The 25,697-nt window shown below is 41.7% G+C and overlaps 1 protein-coding gene across 10 annotated transcripts in view; it reads left to right on the forward strand.

Annotated features, from left to right (window-relative positions):
- Window positions 1–25,697, forward strand: part of kirrel3b (kirre like nephrin family adhesion molecule 3b) — a 162,520-nt gene that overhangs the window by 59,565 nt on the left and 77,258 nt on the right. Inside the window, exon 1 of one of the 10 annotated variants that reach the window (XM_046074307.1) lies at window positions 19,741–19,811. The exons of the other annotated variants lie outside the window; for them this stretch is intronic. The gene's annotated coding sequence lies outside the window, so the exon portion shown is untranslated. Of the gene's footprint in view, window positions 1–19,740; window positions 19,812–25,697 lie in introns of those variants that run through there. 10 annotated transcript variants of the gene reach the window in all.

Genomic DNA, 25,697 nt, shown 5'->3' on the forward strand with positions numbered 1-25,697 from the left:
CCTTGGTGGAAGTACAGATGCTTCTGCATAGGTAGTATTTATCCTTATTTAAAGTCTTTATCCTGCAATTTATATAATACAGTAAATTTTCATTTCCATAAGAAATGCTTGACTAACTCTATTTAAAAAAAACATCACTTGTAATGTGTGAGTATCCCAGGTGTTCTTGTGTTGAAACACTCCATCGAGCTCTATAATCCAGAGAGGGAGGATGAGGAGACTGTGTGAGTGGGAGTGAGCAGAATTTGTGTTTTGTTATTTGCAATCATGACTGCGATGATTGGGCCAGGGCAACCAACAAATGTATAAACAAAAATGTCTAAATCTTATGCAGTACAACGGGAGATATTATTCCACTCACTAAATTACTGGCACTCAAACTTGTATCTCTTCTCTCCGTATTTCAGGTTTACAAAATAAATTGTAAGAAACACCCTCACTTGAATCATAAAAGCATGTGCAATTCGCCTACCTATTCTTATCTGACCTCCAAATGATGATATAAAAACCCAAAAAATCCATTACCTCAAGCCTTGCTGACGATGCGTTATTACCGATTAAAATTGATTATAGTGAGACAAAAGCTTTCATTCTACTGAGTTGTAAGCCCACTCAGGAGTCTTTGTGATGACCATTAGTTGATATGTCAATTAAGCATTCATTAGAGCACTCTGATCCCTTTTGAGGCTGCCCTCTATCTATACGTGAGAAGCCTGATGGTAATTGTCTCTCAACGTTAGCCTATTAGGTGAAGTATGTGACAGGTATTCTAATTCTGATCATTGTCATGCTATCCATTAGAGAGGCGAAAACAGATACACTATGGTGGAATGACTGGAATAATCACTAGCGTTTATGTTGACCTTTATGTTAGCAGGAGTTATTCCGCTGTGTTTGCACTAGTGAAGTAACTGTATGAAAGAAACTGAATATATGAAAATGACTGAAAGTCCTAAAAGTTTATCGTGGTAAACTAAAGTACCTTTTACATGGATCCAAATGTCTTTAAAAGACATGAGGATGAAGTGAGAAGAGGATATTTGTGGAGTGATTCAGAGAAAGACGGGGGCGTTTTTAATCCGGTATGTCGCCACTTAAATCCCAGTCACTTAATTTAACCTTCTTTTGTTTAATTAACCTCAGATTTCAGAGCTAATTAGGTTCAGGTATTAAAGACAGATTATTTTTTCTCACTGTGGCTGCTGGCAGAAGTGTGGATGTGGTCTCACTTTACGTCAGATGAGATCTGATCGAGTGTCGGATTGAGCCTTTAGGGAAGATGGAATCCAGTGACGAGGAGTCAGCATGCCACAATGTGTCTGTGACTATTTCATCATGTTGAAATGCCATGTCTTTTGTGTGTGTGCATTCAGTAACATTTATCATACCTTGAGATCCGCTACACAATGAACACTCTCACACTGCGAAACAATGGTGAGCCAAACAGAACAAAAGCTTATTTCTCATGTGCAGAAAAACTCATTAAAAACAGTAAAAAAGGATCAAGGCTGTCTATTCTGTTTCTTTTCAGTTTTTTTTCTTTCTGACTTTGTGCCTGAATGCATGAACCCCCCCCCACCCTCCCGCCACACACACACACACACACACACACACTCAGACAGATATAAAAAAAAAAATCAATTCTTTTTCATATTTTTCTCCAAATGCAGAGTATCTGTTTTTGGTCTCGAGTGCCTGATCTCATAATTGATATCTGCAAACATCACACCCCCGCTGTGAAAGGAGGGCCTCTGCGCTTTTTACTGGAACATAAACATTAAAATGGGCATCAGAATTGTTAAAAATTTTGACCCCTGTTTTTAATAAGGCCCTGTAGCAGGACAACAGCACTGCACTGAGGGGGGATTGGCACCAGTATGTACTGCTTAGTGACAGAACAGCCACAAGTGGCGTCCCTGTTCACCCAATCACCAAAGCTGTCACTCTGTGCCTCATTAGCCTGATGGGAGATCCATGGCAAGCGGCCCCTGCACTAACCTCCCGTGGCCCACAAATCAATGTGTTCACAGCGGGGTGTGAAAGGGAGGGGCAACTAAAGCATCCAGTCTATCTCCTGGTCCACAATACTTGCGGTTAATTATTGAGGTGGTGATTGCAAATGGCCAGGCCACTTGTGCGAATGGAGCGTAAACAAAAGCAAATTGGAAACAGGTATTACACAGCTTCCATATTAGGCCTCCCGGAGGGCTTCGTCTGATTACAACAATCACTGCATGTGTCTCTGGGCAAGATAAGTGAGGCACATGAAGTGGTTTTAAAGCACAGGCCTGCACATCTATCCCTCCATCCATCTATCCATCCATTGCTCCTGCTTGATCCTCTACTGCCACTTATCCATATTTGAAATTCCAAAAGCCTCTCTTATAGCTGGCTTATCACCCATGTAATGACAAAGTTCAAATGTGAATCCATCCGCACAGCTCAGAAAGCCATTGAAATCCTCTCTGAAAGGTACTGGTGGCCACAGCAGCTACCGTCAATTTACAAAGTACCTGGTGCCTAAAAAACAGATTTTGTGGCCGTAGATTGAAAATGAGTTCAACACTCCTGTGGACACGAGAGCTGAATCAATTTTATAACATGCCTTTTTGAGTGGACTGATTTATATTGCTATGTTCTGAGTTACAGTTCATTCATGGCTACACCATGTAAAAAATGTGGTTAATGTTGATTTCTACTTGTGTGCTCACAGTAAAGCATTATAAGGGAGAACACGGAGCATCACAATTGAGACCTGTAACATAAAATAGTGGGAAATGAGTTATAAATAAGTTGTTATGAGGTCTATGAGGGAAATAGTTATAAATACCACCTGGACTACATACAAATGTCCTGGAACACATAAGCATGCAATGTCAGGATCACACATTTAAGTTGCATTAATAACCTATATGTTTAAACATTCAAAATAAATCAAAGGCACTTTCATAGAGTTGCCAAATCTCGTTTTGTGCTTCTTTGGTTCCTGCTCAAAAAAAAGTACCAGCATCTAGGTTTAGATATACACAAACATATGTTTATGTATATCAATACTCAAAGCTGAGAGAAAATGCCAAAGCCTGTAAATCATTTAGTTTATAGCTTGGTGCAGGTGACTTTTTCTTGAAAGGGACTCTTTTGATTTATCTGACTTTGCCTCCTCTCATCACAGCAGTACCATTCCCCACATGCACATAAGGGCCCTGAAAATTCCCTTAAACCCATGCAAAGAAAAGAGATCGGTGCACATTTTTGATCGAAGGTGTTTATATTTTCATGTAGTTTACTTTCATGCCCTACACTGCAAATAGAAAAGTGCATCCACACACACTCAATAACACATATACCTTCATCTCCCTTTCAGCCTGAACCCTTGAATAAATAAATCATTGGAATTGTCAAAGCTTGGCAGTTATCTTACCAACTGAAGAATATTTAGCACTAGGTGATTCTCACTGTAGGATACCGCTGTAGTATTGATGTTTCTTATCCTGCATTTCTGAGTCAAAACCATCGAGGCAAACAGGTGCACTCACACACACACACACACACACACACACACACACACACCTCACAAACTTAAAACAACAAAACAACAACAGAAACACAATGAACGGCCTCTCATCCAGGGCCTCAATATAATTAACTGGAGAGGCTGAGTTTAGGGATTACTCCAGGAGGGGCGGTGAATTAAAGCTCAGCTAATGAGTTGAAGTTTCTTAATTTGTTCTCCCCCATAATTCCAGAATGGATTAGCAGTAGCTTTAGTCGCCTCTTCCCACCGATTAGCATGGCTCACTCGGTTTAGTATTTAACGGCGGGGAAGAGAGAGGATAGGAGTGCTGTAGGGATGGTTACCCAGCTTATGAGTCAACTTGTTCAGTGGTAAATGTGCATCAGTGTTCAGCAGATAAAAGCACGCATCTACTCGAGAGTCAAAGACAATGAAATAGGATCCAATGTCCCACAGGTTTTTGTCCCACTTATTGAACTTCGCTTTGCTAAGGTGTTGCATTTTTCACAGAACCTGGGCATTTACTGTGCTGACCTTACAAATAATTTTCTTTATGTTATACTTTATGTTGATTTATTGCAAAAAGAAAGGAAATGCCATGGGTTTACACAGAGCATTCTCACTATTTCTACGAGTAGACTACCCCCCGTCTACTCGGCTGCACCAGGATAGTGGACTTAAGACTGTAAATTAGGGTTAAAAGGCTCTGAGGGTGGTGGAGAGCAGCTGAGCATGACGGCTGGACCTGGCACAGCACCTGATGCCTAATAATGAAAATTGACAGGGCTTGTTTTTAATTCTCCTGCTACTTGGGGCCATATTGCTCGGGAGCACAATACAGCCGGAGGGTATAAAGCCACACCTGCAGGCAGGTTTCTCCATTATACCTGTGCTCCCTCACATGCATTCTGGAGTGTGTCAATAATATACTAACCTTTAGTGCCAGCCAAAAGCCAGCTAATGAAAAATACCCCCCCCCCCCCCCTTTCATCATCAATGCAAGCAGCACTAGCACACCGTTGTGTTATTCATTAACATTTACTCATTTGGCAGACGCTTTTATCCAAAGCGACTTACATTTGAGGAACAACATACAAGCATCAACAGAGCATCAAATACAGATCTACAACTGACAATACATACTAGTAAGAGCAGCAATAAATACTAGTAAGAGCTCATAGTTCATATCACATCAATGGGGTAAATACCTAGGGAAGGAAGTAAGAGTTAACAAAAAAAGTGCAATTAATACAAGATAATTGTAGGGGATAGAAGAAGAAGAGCACAGGAAGTGCATGTTAGACTAACAACAGAGAATGTGAGAGACAAGATGTATAGATTGCAGAGTGATTCTGTTTGGTTTTTGCAGAAAAGAAAATGATAAGGTTCCCATAATAAGCAGTCACAAAGTTACTTATGTAGAGTAATTGTGGGATGAAAACATAAAGATTTAGTCTGATTAGCCTTATTGCATGATTTCTTAAGCTTTTTGTTCCACCATTTGAGAACTAAATGTGACTCAATGACAAAAGGAAGAAAAAAACCTTGTGAGGCTGCTGGCAGTATTTTGGCTCCCACACTGTCAAAACATCCAATAAAGTAGGTGAGAAGGTCCTGTAGCCAATTAGGGAGCAGTAAAAGACTAGGGCTCAGGAGAGGTTTTATTGTGAAACAGCTTTACTGCAACGTCCTCAGATTATTTTTAGCCTCTGCCCCAGAGCAGAGGCTTGTGGAAGGTTTGTGAATATGCCCTTGCATGGGAAATGTCACACCCGCACTGCAACATCAAGTGTTGAATTCATTCCTAGCTTAAGGTATAAAGTCAAAACCACTCTCAGTCTAGAGCTGAGCATGTGCACTCTCATTACCATCTTGTGTATGAGCAGTGAGGGTGAAAAAGAAAGGAAATGCACGTGTCTAAAGCCTAAGGCTGACAAATTAGTGGGTAGATGCACTGCTGTAAGCATGAACAGGCTGTCTGACCGATTAGAGTGACGTAGGCATCTCATTGGTGGACAGTTTTCATTAGGAAACTCAATTACCATGGCGACAACCACATGACTCAGGATGGGAGTAGTGGGCGGGCTTGTGACATACTGTTTCATATTTGCAGGCACTTATATTACTTATGCAGGCACTTATGCTGATATTGCTTTTGTTTATGATAGCTTGCTGTTGTTTTACCATGGATGGACTTTGTCTGAGTGAGTGGTAGTGAAGCGCAGAGTGGTCATTCAAAGTAAAATATGAGGGCCCTTTGGGTGTCAGTGCTTCACTAATGACCATCTTGTTGAGTTTTATCATGTGCAGGGTACCAGAATTTTATAAGACTACAAAATCTACTGCACCATAAACTGTGTGTGTGTGGTATGAGTTTGCCCATGTACAGTATGTCTCACAGATAGAAAAGGATATAGAATCTATTAAAAACTATTGCGTATGTCTAGGTTTGCATGGCGAGGTATAGAGAAGTGGGATGGAAATGCACATGTGTGTATGTAAGTGAGAGCGAAATAAATACCTCTTTCCATGGTATTAAATGAGATGACCCAATCTTTAGCCAGAGGGTCTTGGGACCACTGACCCCTGTTGTGACCACAGTCGTGTTGACAGCAGCTGCACTTCACACATGCTCCCCGAGGCCTGATGTGTCCACTATCCAGACTGCAGCCTGGGCACTAAAACAACACCAGAGAGTGGCGTATCACTAACTAACAAAGACCCAAACTGGCAGAGCCTGCCTTTCACACACACCTTTTCATCTCAGCGAGTTAACCCACCTCTATTGGAGAAGATATGAAACCAGAGCAAATGCAAAAAAATAAATAAATAAATAAAAATAAAAAAGGAAAATATTAGTGTGCAGTAAGTAAAACCATCCACGTCAAAGTTAACTGTGGTGGAATTTGCTCTGCCTTCATGTGTGTTCTGGATTTTGTGTCAGATTTGTGATGGGTAGGGAAACAGCATGTGCTCATTTTAGATGCAGCGCTGATTTAATTATTTATTATTTTCTGCCAAAGTCACATAATTAAATGGCCAATGTGTTGTTATAGTACTTGAGGCTTGACTTGTGAAAATTGTCCTCATAAGAAAGCTTGCCAACCAGCCAGCCTGCCTAAAGCAATTTCTGTTTTATTTTTAGTGTTATTGCAACTAAACACATTAACACTTACCAAGTTTATTTGGCCGTCTTTAGAAATAATTGGTAAAGAGGAGCCAATTGTGCAAACATATAAACAAATACATCCAGAGTGTAATTTTTCTCACGTGTTGGCTGGATATTTTGTTTTTGCCCAGGATTAATTTCTATAGTAATTAAGCAGTGGGTAATCATATTGTATAAGAACCCCTTATGGTCCAGAGCAAAGGTTTCCCTCGACTCATTTTATTGTACATGTGCTTATGATGTAATGAATCTGCCACTTAATGTAATGGTAATCAAAGCCCCATTTTCCCAAGGTTACTTATAAAGTCATGACTTTTTGGGGGGCCTTAAACTGAGTTGAAGTTGGTATCAGGAGTATCCAGGGTAATTGTCATTGTTCAGTGCAATAAAACTGACCGCAGGTGAGCTCATAATAGGGACAAAAGGCTATGTTCATTATGTTTCCAGGTCAGCTATTTTGGGATATCACATATCACATTTGACCATGAGCCTCTATGAGAAGAAAGTTCCTGCTGAACTTCCATTATGCCTATCATAATTCATTAAACACACTGACAATTTCAGCAGGGATCTGTCATCAACTAAGATTTTTATCGACAATAGGCTGCCTTGTAGTTCACTGATTGGTTTCCAGACAGGCTGAGCAGCAGATGAGAAATGAACATCAAAAGCTGCATTAGGATACCTGTCAAATCTCTCAGTTACCCAAACCTTGTGTGCATGGTCCTCCTTGTGATGAATTAATGATTAATAGGGATTTTGAAAAAAGTCTCAGGGAATGATGGATGAATAATGAGATTGTCTTTGATCATTTTATGTTAGCTCATGTCAGTAATTTGCGGTAAGTCATCAGAATTCAACTATTGAAATTCACTGTAAGCTGCAAGCCCATTAAGCCAAATTCTTCCTCGAAATCTTCCACATCAACAAACCCACCAGTGAATCCCGTATAACCAGGAAGATTTGAGTTACAGCTCTCCTGCTCAGCAGCAGTCTCTCAGGCCGGCCCAGACACCCCATCCTCGCTGTAGACAAACCATTATTATGTCCATGATTGGACTCCCTGTGTGGGAATACCCAGCCCTTTCCTCTCTGACTGTGTGAGCCTAATGCTGTGTGGCAGGTCCGGCACTCCACTGCCTAAACACATCTGTCATGTTTTGTCATAGTGACACAGCAACCAGCCGACTCCCACCTCTGTGCCAGGGTATACTATATCACACTGCAGACACATCTGTGTGCAAGAAAACAAGTGCAAAGGAGAGAGATATAGACAGATGTGGTTTTGTAGTGGTAATGTAACTTAACACTGAGCACCATCAAGGCACTACTTGCATAGACAGAACAGGATGCAGAAGGGACAAAGAGCAAACAGAGAAATTGGGAGAGAGGCTGAGAGAAGCAGAAATGACTGGGCATGTATACAAACCGAAAACAAAAACCTACACAAACACACACAGTCAAGCAAACACTTGCATAAATACACCCCCGTATTACATCATTTACAGTTCAAAAGCTGCACATGTACCCACAGCCTTAAAAGATCAAATCTGGGATGTCCTGCTGGCCCAGTGGTCTGATCCACACCACCTAACTATGCTAGCTTCCTTAATCTGAATCTGAGCAGAAGGCTTCTTTCTCTTCCCATGTTTCTGCCTCTCTGTACTGTGGTGTCTAATAAAGCCCACAAAGTTACAAATCTAGCTTATGCATTTTTTCACATTTGATACCATGGGCACATTGCCAGAGAAATATCTAAATTATAAAGGACTTTATGCAAACCATATTACCCCACTGAAACTCTTATTTAACACCCTGTTCAAGATTTTTCAGTTTGATTCACTTTTCTTACAAGTTGCTTAGCCAGTATTGATGACAAGAGGAATTGATTAGATAAAACCTAGACAAGTGAAACAAATCGGTAAAATGTCTTCTGGCTAGTGCAGCATGCTATGTTGATCTGGGCCTCTGTTTACCCTTTAGCATGCAAAGTCCAAAATTGACTGGTGGCATTAAACGATAAACAAGCGTCCAAAATAGAAGTTTAAGGTTTTATGTGTGTGTTGTTTTTCTAAGATTATATATTCTCTTTTATTTTTGCTGTTGTCTTGGAAGGACATACATTACATAAGACGCCTATTAGAACATTATCTGAAATGGAAATGCACAATCAATAACGTATAAAAAGTTAACACTGTGGAAAATAACGCCTTAGTTTTTCTGGTCCTCTGAACTTGAAAAATCTAACTCTGGCAATGTTTCTTCAGCTCAGTCTTTCCCTAGCTCACACACACACACACACACACACACACACACACACACACACACACACACACACACACAATCATAAAGACTCATAAAGTACATGGTGAATCATATTTAAGAGGAGTTATCCAGATATGCAAGAAGTCTTCTCTGTGGTCAAGGTTCCCTGCAGGGATTTCAACTGGATTTTGATGAGCAGTATCCCCGTGGGTTATCTTAACATGGCTACAGTTTATATTGTATCTCTCTGGAGGCAAACACAATATTATTAGTGGCTCTTGTCAGGAACAAGATATACAACCATGCTCGCAGGCTCCTTAAGCCATGATCTGCTAATTAACCCATCACAGTGTGGAGAACAGAAATGTTAAAAAATTGTCAGAAGGCATAGCATACTGTATGTACTAAGGGCAGGGGTCACGCTGGAAATATCAGGGCTGAAATCGGAATTAGGTCTCAAATTAACATGTTTCTGTAGTACCAGACTTTCTGACATTATGTCATTTTTGAAATTATGTTTTTTTCCTTTCTGCAGCCCACTAAAATGAGCAATGTTTAGTTGTGATGTTGCTAGGATTTAAGTGGTTATGGTTAATTTTTTTGTATTATTTGATAGAGCTCTTCATTGTCAATTCTACTTTACTAGTTTTTTTGAGTACACACAAACACTTTTGAACATAGTCCATAACTGGGCTAAGATGTGAAATCAATATTGGTAAATAAATATAATATCTTTCTTTTAAAAAAAAAACACAAAGCACAGGAATATGTAGCAAACGAGACGGCAGCTCTTGCATTGCCGCAAGCAATAAATCTGCATTTTGGAGAAAGTGAGCTATTGTTTGTGCAGTCTGCCAATGGGCAAACACATTTGAGTCCCACGGGTACTGTGGCCCCCATGTTTTAATAGTGGACTTAAAATAACCCATTTTAAGAGGGAAAGAGTAGTGATTTCAGTGGCGCTGTTCAAACCACAGGAGAAAATGTGCTTGAAGCCAAAGAAAATCTGCTGGCAAAGGCTCTTTTGATCATTGCAACATGTATGAGGTCATTTACTTATTGCACAGTAGCTTATGGTCTGTCCCTTTTAATGCTAGCATCAACCACACTGTTTCTGAAAAATGATCATGGATAGACATAATTCTTCACTGCCAATGTTAAGCACTTACAGTACAGAGACAACAAGCTAAGTTGAAACACTTGTTCCCAGTGGCCAGAGAGCATGAGTGACAGGGATGAAGGAATGAAAGCCACTGTCACTCAAGATTTTCTTGCCTGTCATCAGAAATGTGGTGCCTGTCATCGCGCCATGTAGACGATGGGGCACAGGTGGGGCTAAAAGTGGGGACAGCTACGAAGAGAGTTAACTGTGACTGACAGGAAGAACAGAGCAATTACAGTACCTGCCAAGGGTTTTGAGTCCACTAGATGTGAGAATAATTGACGAGGCAGTATTTATTTGTACCTTGAAATCTTTCCATTTCAATCTCTGTATGTTTGTGTCAGATTTTCACTAACCACTGATATCCTCCCTGGCTCTAGACCTTAAGTAAAAGCATTCAGTTATGCTCAACAATTACAAAACAGTGACTCTCAGTCTGTGCTCAGGTGCCTTTTACAAGGAACATTGCCCATCTAACTTGTCCAGAATTGCCTGATTTATCACAAACTTTAAAACCATATTAATTGCTTTACAACTCAGCCATAGTATTAGTATTCTAGCTTAGTTCTTTGCACATTGAAAAGTCTCAATAAGTAATTGAGGTCCTTTGATTAAAAGTGTTGTTCCTTAAGTGGGCTATTTGCTCTATGCTTTATATATTAAATATTGAATGGTTCAGGTACTTTGTACTTTGTGCTGCTCTTCGTCAAGCTAAAAGAATGAAGGGGTCACGTTCAGAGCAATGGCATCTCCAAGTGTATGGGCTCTCTAAACAGCAGGACAAACATGGCCCCTCTCCAGGAACACAAGATGGCTGAGGCAGATGGCCAATTACATCCCATAATGCCTAATTGTAAATGATGAGACAGGTGTCAAATTAGGCCTACCAACAAATGAAGGGGATTTCATAACACAGAGTCTAAGTGGAATATATTCTGTAATTAATAACAGAAACCTTAGATAGACAGGATTACTATACAATTTATAAATATATACGAGGTAAAGACATGTATAGACAGTTTCATGAAATAACCTGTTAACATGTAACATTTCAAATGCCCCATGAATAGAATCAGCTCCAGGGTAATCCAATTACAGATGTGTGAAAGATGACAGTTAGGGCACACGCATGGTTCTGAGATCACCAAGGTTAATTTCACTCAGAGAGAAGAGACTGTGGCAAGGTGGCAGAAGTGTAAATATCACATCAAGAGTTCTTCAGAGCAATCTTCAGAATTTATTGACCTCTGCACAGATGCAAAGTAGGAAATGCTTTTTTTAAATTTTTTTATAAATAATCCCACATAAAATTAGCAACAGGCCTGTGTCAAAGTTATCTTGAGCTTACTGGGAAAGCACAATAAATCTAACATGGTCATAGTTAACTATTCCAAGAAGAAGAATATACTTTTTATTGTCACATACGAAATTTGTTCTCTGCATTTTAACCAATCCCTCAAGGGAGCAGTGGGCAGTTGCTGTGCAGGTTTTTATCAGTGCCCAGTCAATTGCACTGACTGAAGAACTAACATGTCTTTGATGGTGGTGGAAATCCACACAGACAACATGCAAACTCCATACAGAAAGGCCAGGACGACCGAGGTTTGAACCCACAACCTTCTTGCTGTGAGGCCACAGAGCTGTCCACTGAACCACTGTGCCGCCCAAATACTACAGTATAGCTATGTTGTTGCTGCAAGGACACTTTGAGTGTCTCAGTCAGTTAACCAAGCCTGCATTACTTTCTCCGTGTCTCTCTTATTTGCTCGTCGATCTCCCTTCACAGGTCACTGTGTCCCCATTCGCCTTCTCGTCCTCCCAAACCTGATTATTGCCTTTCCATCCAGACACAGTCACTTCTGTTAATTAGAACAAACCTTTTAGTCATTGAACATACATCTTCTTTCTCAGACCAGCCAAGAGCGAAGCCAACTTGCCACAGACCATCATCAATTTGAAGTGTCTACACTTTCTGTCTTTCCCCAACCCCTGCCACATCTCTGTGGTGGCAGCACAGCTCCTGTCCAGAAGCATTGAGCTGCTAAATGGCCATAACCAACTGTCCGTAACGACCCGGCAGTGAATATTAAAAATCCATCAGGCAGCAAATCAACAAGCCAGTACATGGCAAACATTATTATTTTCATATGCTGTTACTGTCACCCTTGGCCTTCCATTAACGCTGCGGTGTTATAAAGAAAGTGAATCAGCGCCATTATTACATCTGAGAAGCAGCAACCTATTAGGGACTTTTGACCTGCCAGTTCAACATTCTGTCACGGCCATGTGACGACAACCATGTTGAGAGAGAGAGAGAGAGAGAGAGATAGAGAGAGAGTGTTTGTGTGTGTGTGAAGGAAAGGGAGGGAGAGAGTAAAAAACAGAGAGAACAAATCAACAAACTTCAGAAGGACACCCACAGACGATAGAAAAAAACCCCAGGAATTCTGAGAGCCTTGGACAAAGAAAAGCTGTTGATTGCTTGCACTTATAGCCAAAGGTTGTCCCTATAAAAGCTTGCCCTTTCCTGAGCAGCCTGGCCCCTCACTCTTATGAGCAAGCTCATATGCTTTATGCTTTTAACGATGCTCTCTACCATCTCTGTGTTCAGCCTTCGCCCCGGGAAGACGTTATTCCATTACCCCCCCACCCCACCCCAGAGGAGCACACAAATACATTTGATGAAGCTGTACAGCGTGAAGAGATCTGCTGGGGGTTCCTTGATCAGCCAGGCCTGGTGCTGGGTGGGATCACACAGGTGGAGCTCTGGGAATTTAGGTTGTACAGTGCAAATACACAGAGGGCAGGAAAAGATAGGAAACCGAAATAGAACCAAAACTGTGGCTGTTTGATGATCTCAGTGTCAGAACACTGCTGGAAACTGTAGAAAGAGACAAATAGAGGATGAAGAAAGAATGATATTGATTGAACTTGACGTATTTGGACACACATGCTGCTATTGTAGAAACCCTCTGTATGATACTGATATGATATCTGCTGACCAAGAAGAGGGGGGGGGGGGGGTTATGGAGGTACGTAGCTTCTCCAGAAAGGTAGTTTCCCCACAAGAAGAATGGTGTTGGCTACAGTCTTGTTTATTTCAAAGTAAATGATATTTGCACATCTTTTGCATATCAAGGACACTTGCTATGGCAACCAGTTGAGTCATCATGACAGCTTCAACAAGACAGGTCTTCTTTTTCCTCTTCACTGGGTGTATTGACATGGTCACAAGGTCTTGTGGGACAACTTTTACCAGTGCTACGGCCATGTTCCTCGTTAACCTCTAAATTGGTGATGTTTTGGGCGTACCCAGTATTGCTCTTCACTGTTGGCGTAAAATGGGCTTCAAGAAGTTGCCAGCACTCTCTCAATGCCATGCAAAACAAAGAAACAGCAATCCCTCGACAGCTAGCCCTGGGCAAAGGACTAAGTCCCCCTGACCCACTCCACATGGCCAGCTGAGCATCCCACATTGCCTGCCCACTCCACAGCATATGGAAGCAAAGTGCTGCCAACGGTGCAAATGGCGGTTTAGATGCATCTGAGCACAACTGTCACAAGGTGGCACCTGGGGCATCAGTCTCATCAAACTAAACTCTACACACAGCCACAATCAGGCCACGGGTGTGTTGAAGAGAAACTGCTGCAATATACTGTAAGCCTTCTTTTCCCTCTAGCCAACTTGATAAGTATTTCATCTCTCCCAATCTCCAAAACCATTTGCGCAGACATGTATAAAAATGTGAAATGATAACCCTGAATTATGTGTAAATTCTGGTGTTATTGTTCATATATACTTCCAAGTCTCATAAAGGGACTAAATTGGATTTTGACATTATTACTGTACATGTTTTTTGACACAGCATTCTTTTGGTCGCTTTCTCTGATGCTCCTTCTCTCCCTGCCACAGGGCAGACATTAGTGTCATGCTCTCTTCAATAGAGGCATGTCATAAAAGACACATCAATAACCAGAGATGTCTCGATGTTCTCCATTTTTATTATTCTTTAATGCTAGCAGAGGCTTGATTTAATGCCTCGCACATTTTTCTCCTGCCTGCCGTTGCTTATCTATGGAGTTTCATTAGCATATAATGCCCTGTTTTTGTGGTGGGGGGTTTGTCGTAGATAGCAGCCAGCCAGTTAGCTCATCTTACTAACCCCCTTTGTGTGCGTCTCTTGCTGCCAGGGCTAAAGATGATGGTTTTGTGGCACGTTTGGGAGGCTCTGTCACATTAATCCTTCCCACACAACGCTCTAAACCCAGCAGCACGCAATCCCACTGCGGAGTTGCTCTGATGGCCCCAGATACTATAAGCAAGAGGGTCGAAGACAAACAGCATCTGGCAAGAGAAAAAAGAAGTTGGGCAAAGGTAAAAAGTCATTCAGGCGTCTGTGCTTACTCAGCTGAGTTTGTGTGTATGTGAGGGAGAGGGGGGGGGGGATGCAGCAAGAATATAGATTCTGCTTAGATGGGCGGTTTTATTTTTGGGAAATCATTCCATGCCTTTCATAACAGGACTCATAAGGCATCTCCTCCTATTCCATCTGGGAGATGGTGTTGGCTTTTTTGTATGCCACGCCTGTCATGCATTTGGGGGCTGCAGTGTAAACCTGCTGCCAGGCTTAGCCTGAAAAACGCATCTCTATGCAGGGAGCTGCTGCCTTCAGCAGCATGGTTGTTTTCTGCCCTCATCTTTCCAAGTATCTTCAGCATCTTCAAGTCCTTCTAGCTTTCTGTTACCTGAATGGGAAGCATCTGCAATGTCAGAGGGAGACAGGAGCTGCAGAGACCCAGTCAACCAGCTATTCATTTTCCCTCAGCCTTGCCTCCCTAATCGTGACGAGTTCTCTCACACTAACAGAAACAAGACAGCACATACACATACACACAAAATTACGGAAGGCCAAAACAAATATGGCAGAATTTCTCAAATTCAGAATGAAGACCCTCCAAAGAGCAGAGGAAAATTTAATTTATCATTGATAAGTCTGACTTAATTTATTTTTCTCCCCCCTCTTGTTTACTAGATCAGCCCTCATGCCAACTCAAACCAATACAGCACCACTCCTTCAATGATACTATTTAACTGGCAATAACACTTTTCCATGCCAGGCAGCTGCACACTTGACCTGCCATCACCTAGAAATGAATTGGTGTCACTTCAGTATGTCCATATAGCATACAGTATGATACGCCCATAAACTTAAAAAATGTCAGCAGGCGCTGTGATTTCAAGAGGAGGTGTGTATGTTAAGTGTGTAAACGTGGGTATTGTAGATGTTTGAGGGTGCAGTGGGAATTATAATATGTTACCTATCTCAAAGGAAGAAGCTATCTGAGGTGTATAATGGCATTTAGTGCTAGCGCAGAACACTGTGAATATATCTAGTCACCAGGCAAATCATCAAGGAGGCTGTGGGCTGCTTAAAAAAGCATGGGCAATCATACCAAAAAAACATTTGTGTGCAATATCTGCCTGCATCAACACTGTACATTTCTAGACCTCTCACACCCAAACATACGGAGTGCGCACTCACACAAAAGGTTCCCCATGGCTAACGCAGCTGTTTGCTTTTATAACTTGCATTAGAGTAAGCACATCCCTAGAGGGTAGTGCTCCAAGATGATGTCTAACGCTTCCATCTCCATAGGTCACAGCACCCTATCCTTCAAACTGGCAAGCCGACACTTAGATGTGGAGTAAATCTAGGGCACCGCATGCTCATGTTCGATTTTATCACACTTGTGTAAATTTCCTTCAACGCTGTAAAGTTAGGCCTTAGCTGGCTTAGGGCATGAGGTGAGTGTGCAGAAGTAGTTGCTGCATGGGGTGTGTGTGTGTGTGTGTGTGCATGTGCGTGTGTGTGAGTGTATGTGCGTGCGTGCATGTGTTCTTGATCTTCGCAGGAAATCTGACAGGCCAATGTGCCTGCGGATTAGAGGGGCCTCTGTTTGGGTGGCTGCATAATTAGGACAACTCTGTTGACAGTGCTGCAAAGTGGCCTGCTTTTTCAACACCGCAACACTCCTTCTCTGTTCTGTCCCTGCACTTTATAGGCCTCCCCACATTAAGTCCAGCCTTGAAACAAAGCCTACAAAACCTATTGTTATTTTAGGTGTCATAGAGACTCTGTATTTAGAGAATCCTGGGTTTACAGTAAGTTCTGGCTCCATAATGTTTCCCTCGAGTGTGTGTGTGTGTGTGTGTGTGTGTGCGTGCAAGTTTTCTTCAGACAGACCACACGTTTGATATCACATCAACTTGAAACTTAAAATTTTCTATAGTTGTCACTGGATTCGTTTGTTTACGTTCAAACTCTTCTATAGACAGCCAAGCTATGTAGAGTTCTTCAACACCTTGCATGCTGGGATGGGTTCCCTGTGACCTTCAGTGGGAATAAGCAGGTAGAAAATGAGGGTTTGGATGGACTAACATGGTTACAAGCCTTATCCGTCTAAATAGACTGAAGAAGAAATGTAGGAAGTTGAAAGAATACAAAGATTGAGATTAGTCTTTTTTTTGTTTTACTTTTTAAAGCATGAAACCCGGGAACTACCTGAATTTTTTATCCTTCCCAGCTCCCCATTTTTGTCTATTTGAGGCCTTCTGCAGAGAGTTGAGATTGTGACAGTTCCACAGGGAAGAGTTGTCATACTTACTGTAAACTACAACAACATGTCTAATTGAGCCTCGCAGCTCAGTGCCATCCTCTTGCCAAAAGCAGTCAGGAACTGCTCAATTGAACTGTGAGTGGAGACCCGTGTGTGTGTGTGTGCATGTTAAACATTCTGTGAGTGTATGTGCATGCGTGTGGGTGGTTGGCTAGCCGTAAGACGAGGGATCCTGGCTATGCTGGAATGCTCCGTGGCGAGGACTGTCGGCCTGTTGTGCTCCAGGTAATAGCTGACATTTCTTCATTTGTGCACCTAATTGCTGATTTACACTGCCTCTAATGGCATGTGAAGCCAGATCCAGACTCTGTAATGGGCAAGGGAATCTAGCCAGAAGTGTCCAAACGATTCACTCTCCCTCTCTGTCTGTCCTCCCCATCTCTCTCCCTCTCTGTCTCTTCCCCTCTCCGGTAGCTGGCTGACATCTTCTCTGCATCCCTTATTTATGCAGTCTTTCATCAGTATGTCGTTCTCCTGGCAAAATGTCAAGTCAAATTGTCACTTAAGATCAGAGATGAGTTTATCTCTCTCTCACTCACTCTTTATTTCTTTTTTTTTTTGCCGTCAGATCTTTACCAATTCCTTCATGGAGAGGCTAACAAATGGTTTAGAGTTCAGTTGACTGGAAAGAATGGAAATCACGCTCGCGGAAAGCGAGTCAATGGCTCGGCTTAAACTGACACTAAGCAGAATAACATTGTACACCATTTTCCCCTAGCATTTAGTGGAGATTATGAATTTCTGAAATAAGACACAACATGTTTTGTTTATGATCAGAGAAGCAAAGCAATACAAAATGAATATTTTCTGTATGAAATGCATTCCAATCAGCAACATAATAAAGTAACAACATCGCTGCATGGTACTGTATTCGTATATTTTATGTGGTTATGAGGTGGAGACAAAGAGATGGAGGAAGAGATCAACCATTTATTACAGTATAAGGCCCAAGTCATTTCCTGGAAATGAACACACACTGGGGTGTGATATATGGGTTCCCCTCTTCCATGTAATGGCAATCTAAGTGTCATTTATGATTTCATTCAAAATCCCTCGTCCTTGTGTGGTGCAACTAAACACATTAAGGCAAAAAGACAGATGTTCCCTGTTAGTGTAAGGTAAGGGGGTGGGGGATGGGATAGTTCCTATTAATTGTAGTGAAAGGAATTTGCCCCACTGCATATTGTTCAGGTCTGCTGGATGAGCAGTGCCATGGTAGCATGCATGTATGTGTGTGTGTGATAGCTCATGTGTCCCACTGTGGCATGCCAGTGTTGTACTAAACAAAGTTGACTTTAATGGCTGCCTTAATGAAATGCCCGGGCCCTAATTAAGCTCTCTCCACATTGATGGGGACAAGCTAGATTCAGCCTCTCTCTCACTCTGAGTTCCCTAAAGGCCTGTTCCATCTCTTCTTCTAGGACGTGTTGCCTTGACATCTAAAAGCTTCCTCTAATGGCTAAATTGTGTCTGGCATGTATGTTTGTCTGTGCCAACATATGCTCGAGCAACAGAGCTTTGGATACACAAAACTCTACTGTCAGCTTCTTTCTTCTTTCTTCAGCTTTGTATTTTCTAATTGTCTTTGCTGTGCTTGCTCAGTCTGTGAGTTTATAATTCATACCATGCCTGTCTATGACTCATGTGTTCAACCTCTGATAAGGGAATGACTTTCCTAAACGTAACATCATGAGCATGAGAAGCATGTTGAGCAAGCTGACCTTCTGAGTGTTCTTTAGCAATGTGACACAGTGGTGTGGTGACATCCAGACAAAGTGACTCTTTGAGATATTAAAGGTTCTGGACATGCGCACACCTAGCAATGATTGATGGCCCAACAGACACAGCTAAGTCATCTTTTCATCTTCCTCACAGACACACGGGAAAACAGTCATTCTCTGGCTTTCACATACACACACTACACCTATGGCATAATTAATTGCGAGAACATCTTAATGAATGTTTTTCTGTGGTTTGGACAAATATTCAGTAGGTATAAAATAGTGTGATAAACAGCCTCTGTTTGCTTTATTTCTGTTTAATTGGCAGCTATGACCTTCAGCTGTGTTGAAGTGCAAAGTAAATATTTTATAAAATCGGTCCACATATCTCGACGGCACTGTTTCTTCTCCCCTCTATTTCATTTGGCTCGCTTTAATCATGTTTCTCTGCTAGCTGTCACAAGTAAATAATGAGTAGACTGAAGATGTCTTTGATTTGCAAGGCCTTAACCGGGTCACAGCTCAATTGGCACAGACAAGAAAAAAATCAGCCCATTTGCTGAGGGCTCATTAGGAGCCTTGCAGCGTGAAGCCAGGGTCACTGGATGATATGGAGTCTTTTTATTCAAAACCCCTTCATCCTGGAGATCACGAAAAATATGCTGCACCATGATAGTAAGAGAGAGGGAAACAATTTCTCCAGATGACAAATTATATGCTTTTGGGCTTGGAGAAAGAAAGAGACAGAGGGTGAATACAGACAGACAGAAGAGAGAAAGAGGGAGAGGACATAATCTATACCTATGTGACTCCAAAGCCTGCAGATGAAAAGTCACATCATGTCAGACCTGGATTTGATGCATGCTGCCCACAGATGAGGCAGCTGGCAGATATACGGTGGGTAAGAAGGCTATTCCGTCAACATTTCCGGAGGGATATCAACATCAATGTTTGACAGTGTTCCATATAGATGAAAAATGCAAATAAATCATTTCTATCTCTCACAGCCAACCGTGAGAATAAATACAAACAGCCATTAGCTAAGCAGCAGTTCCCTATCTGTCCTTGTTGTGCAGGATAACATTTGTAACGCTCACATCTGCCCTTTCTGTTCATATGCATGCTCCATGCTCTATTTTATATAGTAGATAGAATCGTACCACTGATGGTAACTGATGAAGTTACTATGGTTACTCTCAAAAACACTGGCTTCAAGCAACAATGGCTGTTCTGTGGTTCCCTGTCTGGACTCCCCATGCTAATCTGATTCACATGGACACTCAACTCATATCACTTCTCAAGGTTTGTTTCTGTCTGACCTGGTACAAAACAGACAACCTCAAGGTCTGTGCACACTTATATACATACTGTGTGTGTGGTTTTGTGTGTGACATGGCTTGTAGGACTAATACTGATCAATGAATAGATCTGCAATTGGCTTAATTCTGGAAACGTGGTGGCATTTGGTGCATTAGTAGGCACATCATTCCAACAACTTCAGAAGAAATCATGCTATGGTGATGCAAAAGCAACACATTTTCATACAATAGGTCATTATTTTCCCCTTTTCTAGGCTGTTTATATTATGCTGGATTGTCAAAAGGACGGATTCTCATTGGCACAAATATTTTCAAGACTGAAGTGAGAGTTAGTTGAGGATGACTTCCAAAAAAAAGCATCATAGAAAGTGTCTTTTTCTCAAGTTATCACCCTCTCCACAGAGCTGTTTTTCAGTGGCCTCAGCCCCCATTATTCTGGCACATTCCATCCCTCTCATCCCATCTCCCTGCTTGTTCTCTGCATGATGACTTCATTACCTCAGAGATGCTGGGATACCAGCAATAATTATTCATAAAAAATATGCACTTGCAAATTAATGGAGATATTATGCATACTGCTCTATCCTGGTAATGTATTTGAAGGTATTTTTTAACACAAGGTAACACTGGTACACAGGTTAGGACCTGCAACCCATTATTCATATTCAGCACTATTTCACCCAAGGTTAAATGTGGATATGAAGGAACAAAGTGGTAATAATGGTGTCACTACAAGGGATATATGTTAATGCACAATACTCATTTCAGCCAGAATCACCACTTACATACTGCACTCAAGAATTTTGTTATCAGGCACTCATCCTTTGCGTTATAAATTATTTTTGTTATTTGCCAGGAGTTTGGCAGAAGCACTTCAGTAGCAAATTGTCTAGTCCTTAAAACAAAACGTAAATGGTTTTAGAAATCCATCAATCCGCACCTACGTATATGTTGTTTTGTATTTTATATGTCACAGAATGCAGGATACCACACCACACATCTGTGGCTTTATAGTGTGTGGTTGACCACAGGTCTGCTCCTTTAATTGGGAACAGTTATGACACCTGCTGTCAACTTCCACAGAATTAGCTATGACTACTCATTCATCTGTGGGGTGCATAAGACAGCAGTGGGGAAACAGTGTGAAAAGGTTGGGCACAGATACAGAGACAGAGTGTGAGAAATTGAGACACTGGGAGTCAGACAGAGTCAGAAGAAGCTCAGGACAGAAGGTTCAGGTTGTGACATGTTAATTGCTCCTCTGCAGCCAGGTGCAGAAGAGAGTTGTCATCCTGTCCTAAAACTGCCTGGGAGTCATAGCTCCCCTCTTCTTCATTCTCACCTGAAGGGTAGTACTGACACAAACAAACACACATCTACACACACGAGCACTGCCTGCAGTAGCATAACAGAATCTGATGTTTATCATCCCAAAGGGCATCACATCGCCAGTCCAGCTCACTCCAACTGATTGCAACAAACTCGCTAACTGAGATGTACTTGTAGCCTTACCTTCCCATGCCATGGTCCATTTATATCCCTTTTCAAACAGCAGGTAAGGTACCTGTGTACCTTTTCAGGTATATGTGTGGGTTAAATTTTAGGGCCTATGATTCCTGCCCTCAAAAAAGTCCATCCATCCATGGTACTATTTTTTGAATGTCCAAGAAACATCAGGGTGGAGATTCTAGTACTGAATGTTGTTGACTTTTTAAAGCCTTTGAACTGGCTATTAGGTCATATTTCTAATCATTGGATTCATAGAGTACAAGCCTCTGGGTTGTGCAAGTAAGGCTATGCCACAAGATCATGCAACAGGCAACAGGAGAGAAGTCACACTGTGAGGACTAGATTACTAAAGGTCACACTGTCAGTGAGGGGCAGCCACTCTAATCTCCCCTAACCTGACCTTCAATAGCACAACATTATCTTCATTAGTTCTACAAAAGCAGCACTCCATTTCTGTATGTGGGCATATCCATATTTATATGCATTTATGTTTGTGTGTACACCTGATAGTGTTCATATGCTTGTGTGTCTTTATGAGAGCCTTGCAGAATTTTCCGGCTTGCAACTGGCATACTGCTGGGCTGTGGGACAAAGGATCTGACAGCCAAAGCTATGGCAGCCAAAGGTATTAGCCAAGGGTAACTCCAAGAGTGTTGGAGTCACGAAGGCAGTTCAGTAACCAGGCAAAAAGCATCTGCAGAAGAGCCTGTAAGTGTCCAGTGAAGACTGCACTGGACCATGACTGCTTCGTGTTGAGAGGTGCTTTAATTGGTTTAGAACCCATGCCATCACCACTTAGAGTGGTTTAAGATACTCCTCTACAACCCAATAGCCACGCACATTAAGTGGAGAGGTGGCGAGAACCTACCCTGGATCATGAACAGGTTTAAACGTAAGATCGTTTCATATAATGAGGTATAGCTGGCCTCTGGAGAGGACTCTATAGTGGATGGCACAGTTTTTATGACTGCTTTTCATGCGTGGCATTCTAGCTGTAACGGTCTATATTCCCACTGAGCTCTCAATAAGGCAAAGGCAGAGCAGAATGTTTCCCCACTCTAAAACTCATAGTGGCCATTCAGTCTTCTTTCTCTCTCTCTGTCTCCTCTCTTTTGTACGCTGTGCCTTTTCTAAAAAGGGCTAAATTGTGAGTAAGAGGCATTGGCAGTAACTTGACTTTTCCTCTAATGTTAATGAGATACAATGTGTGAAAGGAGCTATTCAGTCACATACTTCATCATCGCTTGTTGAGCCAGTGGGAGTCAGTTAGTGAACTCTACAGGTTTAAAATAAAAATGACCTAATAATGTTTGACCTCTACTCTTAAACAGCTCAGCTTCCTCTGTAAACACTTTGTGGTGAAAGCACCCGCTTCTAAAACCTTAGTCAATCGACAAGTTTTACCCAGAAAATGAAAACTGGCAAGAGCAAAGCTGATATCAAATCATAAAAATGGGAACGAGTAAAAGGTAGAGACAATGTTGGGTGGGGGTTTAGAAGTAGCTATGGGAGGAGTGTGGGGGTTCAAAGCTCTTACCCCAACGGGAGCTGAATTATGGCCCCAGGCAACGCTGTCGGCATAAGAAAGTTCAAGAGGTGTGGAAAAAAAGGAGAGGAGTAGTCTTGAAAAACGGCTTTCTTGAGGCTTCACAGTCCACGATGCTGAGTTGGATGTGGCGAAGTGCCCCGGGGGAGGCCAGGAGCTCTGAGAGACAGTAACCTGAGATGAGAGGTACCTGAGCCTCAGCATCAAACCGCTCCTGTGATCCACTGAAGACTGTGGTTTCTGTGTTCGCTCACTGATTCCCCAACAATGGCCAATACTGTAGGAGCAGCCCTCACAGTCTAGTCAGCCTGGTCCCGCTGGTCATGATAGACACCAGTCAAGTGGAACAAGTTTAGGTTTACATGTAGTGTATCTTAGTTGTACTTCTTTAATTTAAGTGCTTTTGGAATCAAAAAATCCTTGCCACCTTTTATATTTTGGTTTATGGATTAAAAAGGTTCTTTTTTATTTGCAAAGAGAAAGATTTATAGCATCTGTAGAAGGCAGATCGTTCCATGAAAATATGTTTGTCAAAGGTGAAGGGCCTTCTCTTGAGTTGGGTGTATTTATTTCCATTTAAGCAAAGTAGTTTCATAAACAGTTCTTTGAACAAATGGATCTGTTTAGAATATTTTGTGATTCCAAAGAGAAAATGCACAAAGTAAAGGGAGCATTTTCAATTAGTCTTTAGGCTGTCTGCCCACTGAGTTTCTGGTGAACCTTTTTTCTATCATTACCCTCCCATTTATATTACTGCCTTAAGTCTCCTAAATCCTACCACTACTGCATCTCGCACAGCTGTGCACTTTTATGGCATTTGCTAATGTACTGTAAATGACATAAAATATGACGAGCTTAGTTTTCTGCCAGCTCTTGCTTTTATATCATTTTTTACACCATTTTGAATTCCCATTTATTTATTTGAAGGCAGGTGTGATTTTATGTCCTCTCCATGGCTGTAAAGTGCTACTTTGAAATGCAAATGAAGGCTTGATTGAGAGATTTTCATGGAAGGATGTTGTGTATGAGTTGACAGTGTGAAAGCAAGTCCAAGGGAGATGTTTTGTGGTCCTATTTGGGGCTTAGTGATGTATTGCAGATGAACTACATAGACTGGTAGAGGACGCTCTAGGACACTCTGTTGCGCTCCTAACTCAAATGCCATACATGAAGTTCAGAGTTTGCAAACGATCTGGTATGGTGTTGTCACTGTAAACTCACTGTCTTCTAAAAGCTGAATTCCCATTCCAAACACACTACAGCTTTCCGCCATTTTCCAGCACTTTTAAGACATCGCCTACAACTTTCTGGAAACAATGTTTTTTGTCCATTTAAGGGCTTTTTTCGAAGAAAGGCTTTGGGAATCCAAATGAAATTACAGGCTAGAGTGCCTGCTTATTGGCTTATATGCACTTAAAGGTAGGGTATATACTTGAAAGGTAATGGCTTTCTGCATTCAAGTGTTATGGTGGCTCCCACACTGAAATGGATCTCTTTACTCCTGTCTTGACAGCGTCCTCTTAGTGAAGGTGTGGCATAATGTAGTTCCAACTCAGGCCTCTTATCTCATGTCAGTGGTACCCTGCACACCTTGATAAAACCTCCTTCCCTTGTCTTGTAACAACTTTCTACTCTGTCTGACAGGTACTGTAGCTAGCAGGAGACTGCCTCTCATCTGTTTCTCTCTCTCTCTCTCTCTACATACACACACACACACACACACACACACACACACACAAGGCTTTCTCCACTTTTCCAAAAAGCTTTTTTCACTAATGTAGCAGATAGTGCTTGCAGCGATGGACATACATTTGGTTAAATCCAAAGTGTACTACACTCGTCTTCATCACCTGCATTTATGTGTAGCTGCTGACACCTTACAGGTTAAGTTAAATATGCTCTAATGGGGAAAAAATGGAAGCTGCCTGTTATTGTTAGCGAGAGTGATATATCAGAAAATCCAACCTGAGATGGGTTACTGTCTATTGTGTTGTTTTGGAATTTGAACAAGGTAGCCATGGCACAAGTACAGTGAGAAAATATGGATGTCGAGTTCCAACATCTGAGGCCTTCTTTTGAAACACCTCCTTTTGAAAATGAGACAAAAGATCTGTAGCCTTCTCGTGAGTTGTAAACAATCTCAGTAAGCTGTCTTATGTGGTGTGGCATTTGTGACACATACAACTTATTATTTATGTATTTCTATTTCAATTAGGCAGCATGTGTGACAAATGCATGAGAGCTTTGAGCTAAGAGACTTGTTAAGAGTCTGAGTAAGTGTGGTAGCACAGCAATGGCTTAGCATCATCTAAGAAATGGTGTTAAGCCATCTCCTCTCACTAACTTACCACTGTCTGTAGACAAAGATACATCTAATGCTACATTAATAAAATAAGATAAATTGAGCGATAAGACAAGCTAAGACTGTCATTGACACTTACATGACACTAAAATAGGGATGCAAGAAAAAAATACAGTTAATACAATAAAGAATTGTAATTACAGCTCACTTGACAAAAGAGAAGTAACGCATTATTATGAACATTTATAAGCATTTATGGTAAAGGCAGAATGCCTGTGTTGCCTGTAATGTCCATGGCTGAACCACTGACGTTGTGATTTAACCTGGCACTTTGGCAGTGGCGAGCCGCTCCTCCAAATCAAGGCTAAGTGGCGGATTCATCAGTGCCCTGTCGAGATAAAACACTCGCCCGGCGGTGACACAGAGATGAGGCTCTGATTGGGACAAATACATCTCCCTCTGGTGTCAGCTCTCATTCACCGGTCTGAGCGCAGGCTGAAAGAAAGACAAAT

The sequence above is a fragment of the Micropterus dolomieu genome, linkage group LG17, assembly GCF_021292245.1.
Source record: "Micropterus dolomieu isolate WLL.071019.BEF.003 ecotype Adirondacks linkage group LG17, ASM2129224v1, whole genome shotgun sequence".
In the NCBI taxonomy this organism is placed as follows: domain Eukaryota; kingdom Metazoa; phylum Chordata; class Actinopteri; order Centrarchiformes; family Centrarchidae; genus Micropterus; species Micropterus dolomieu.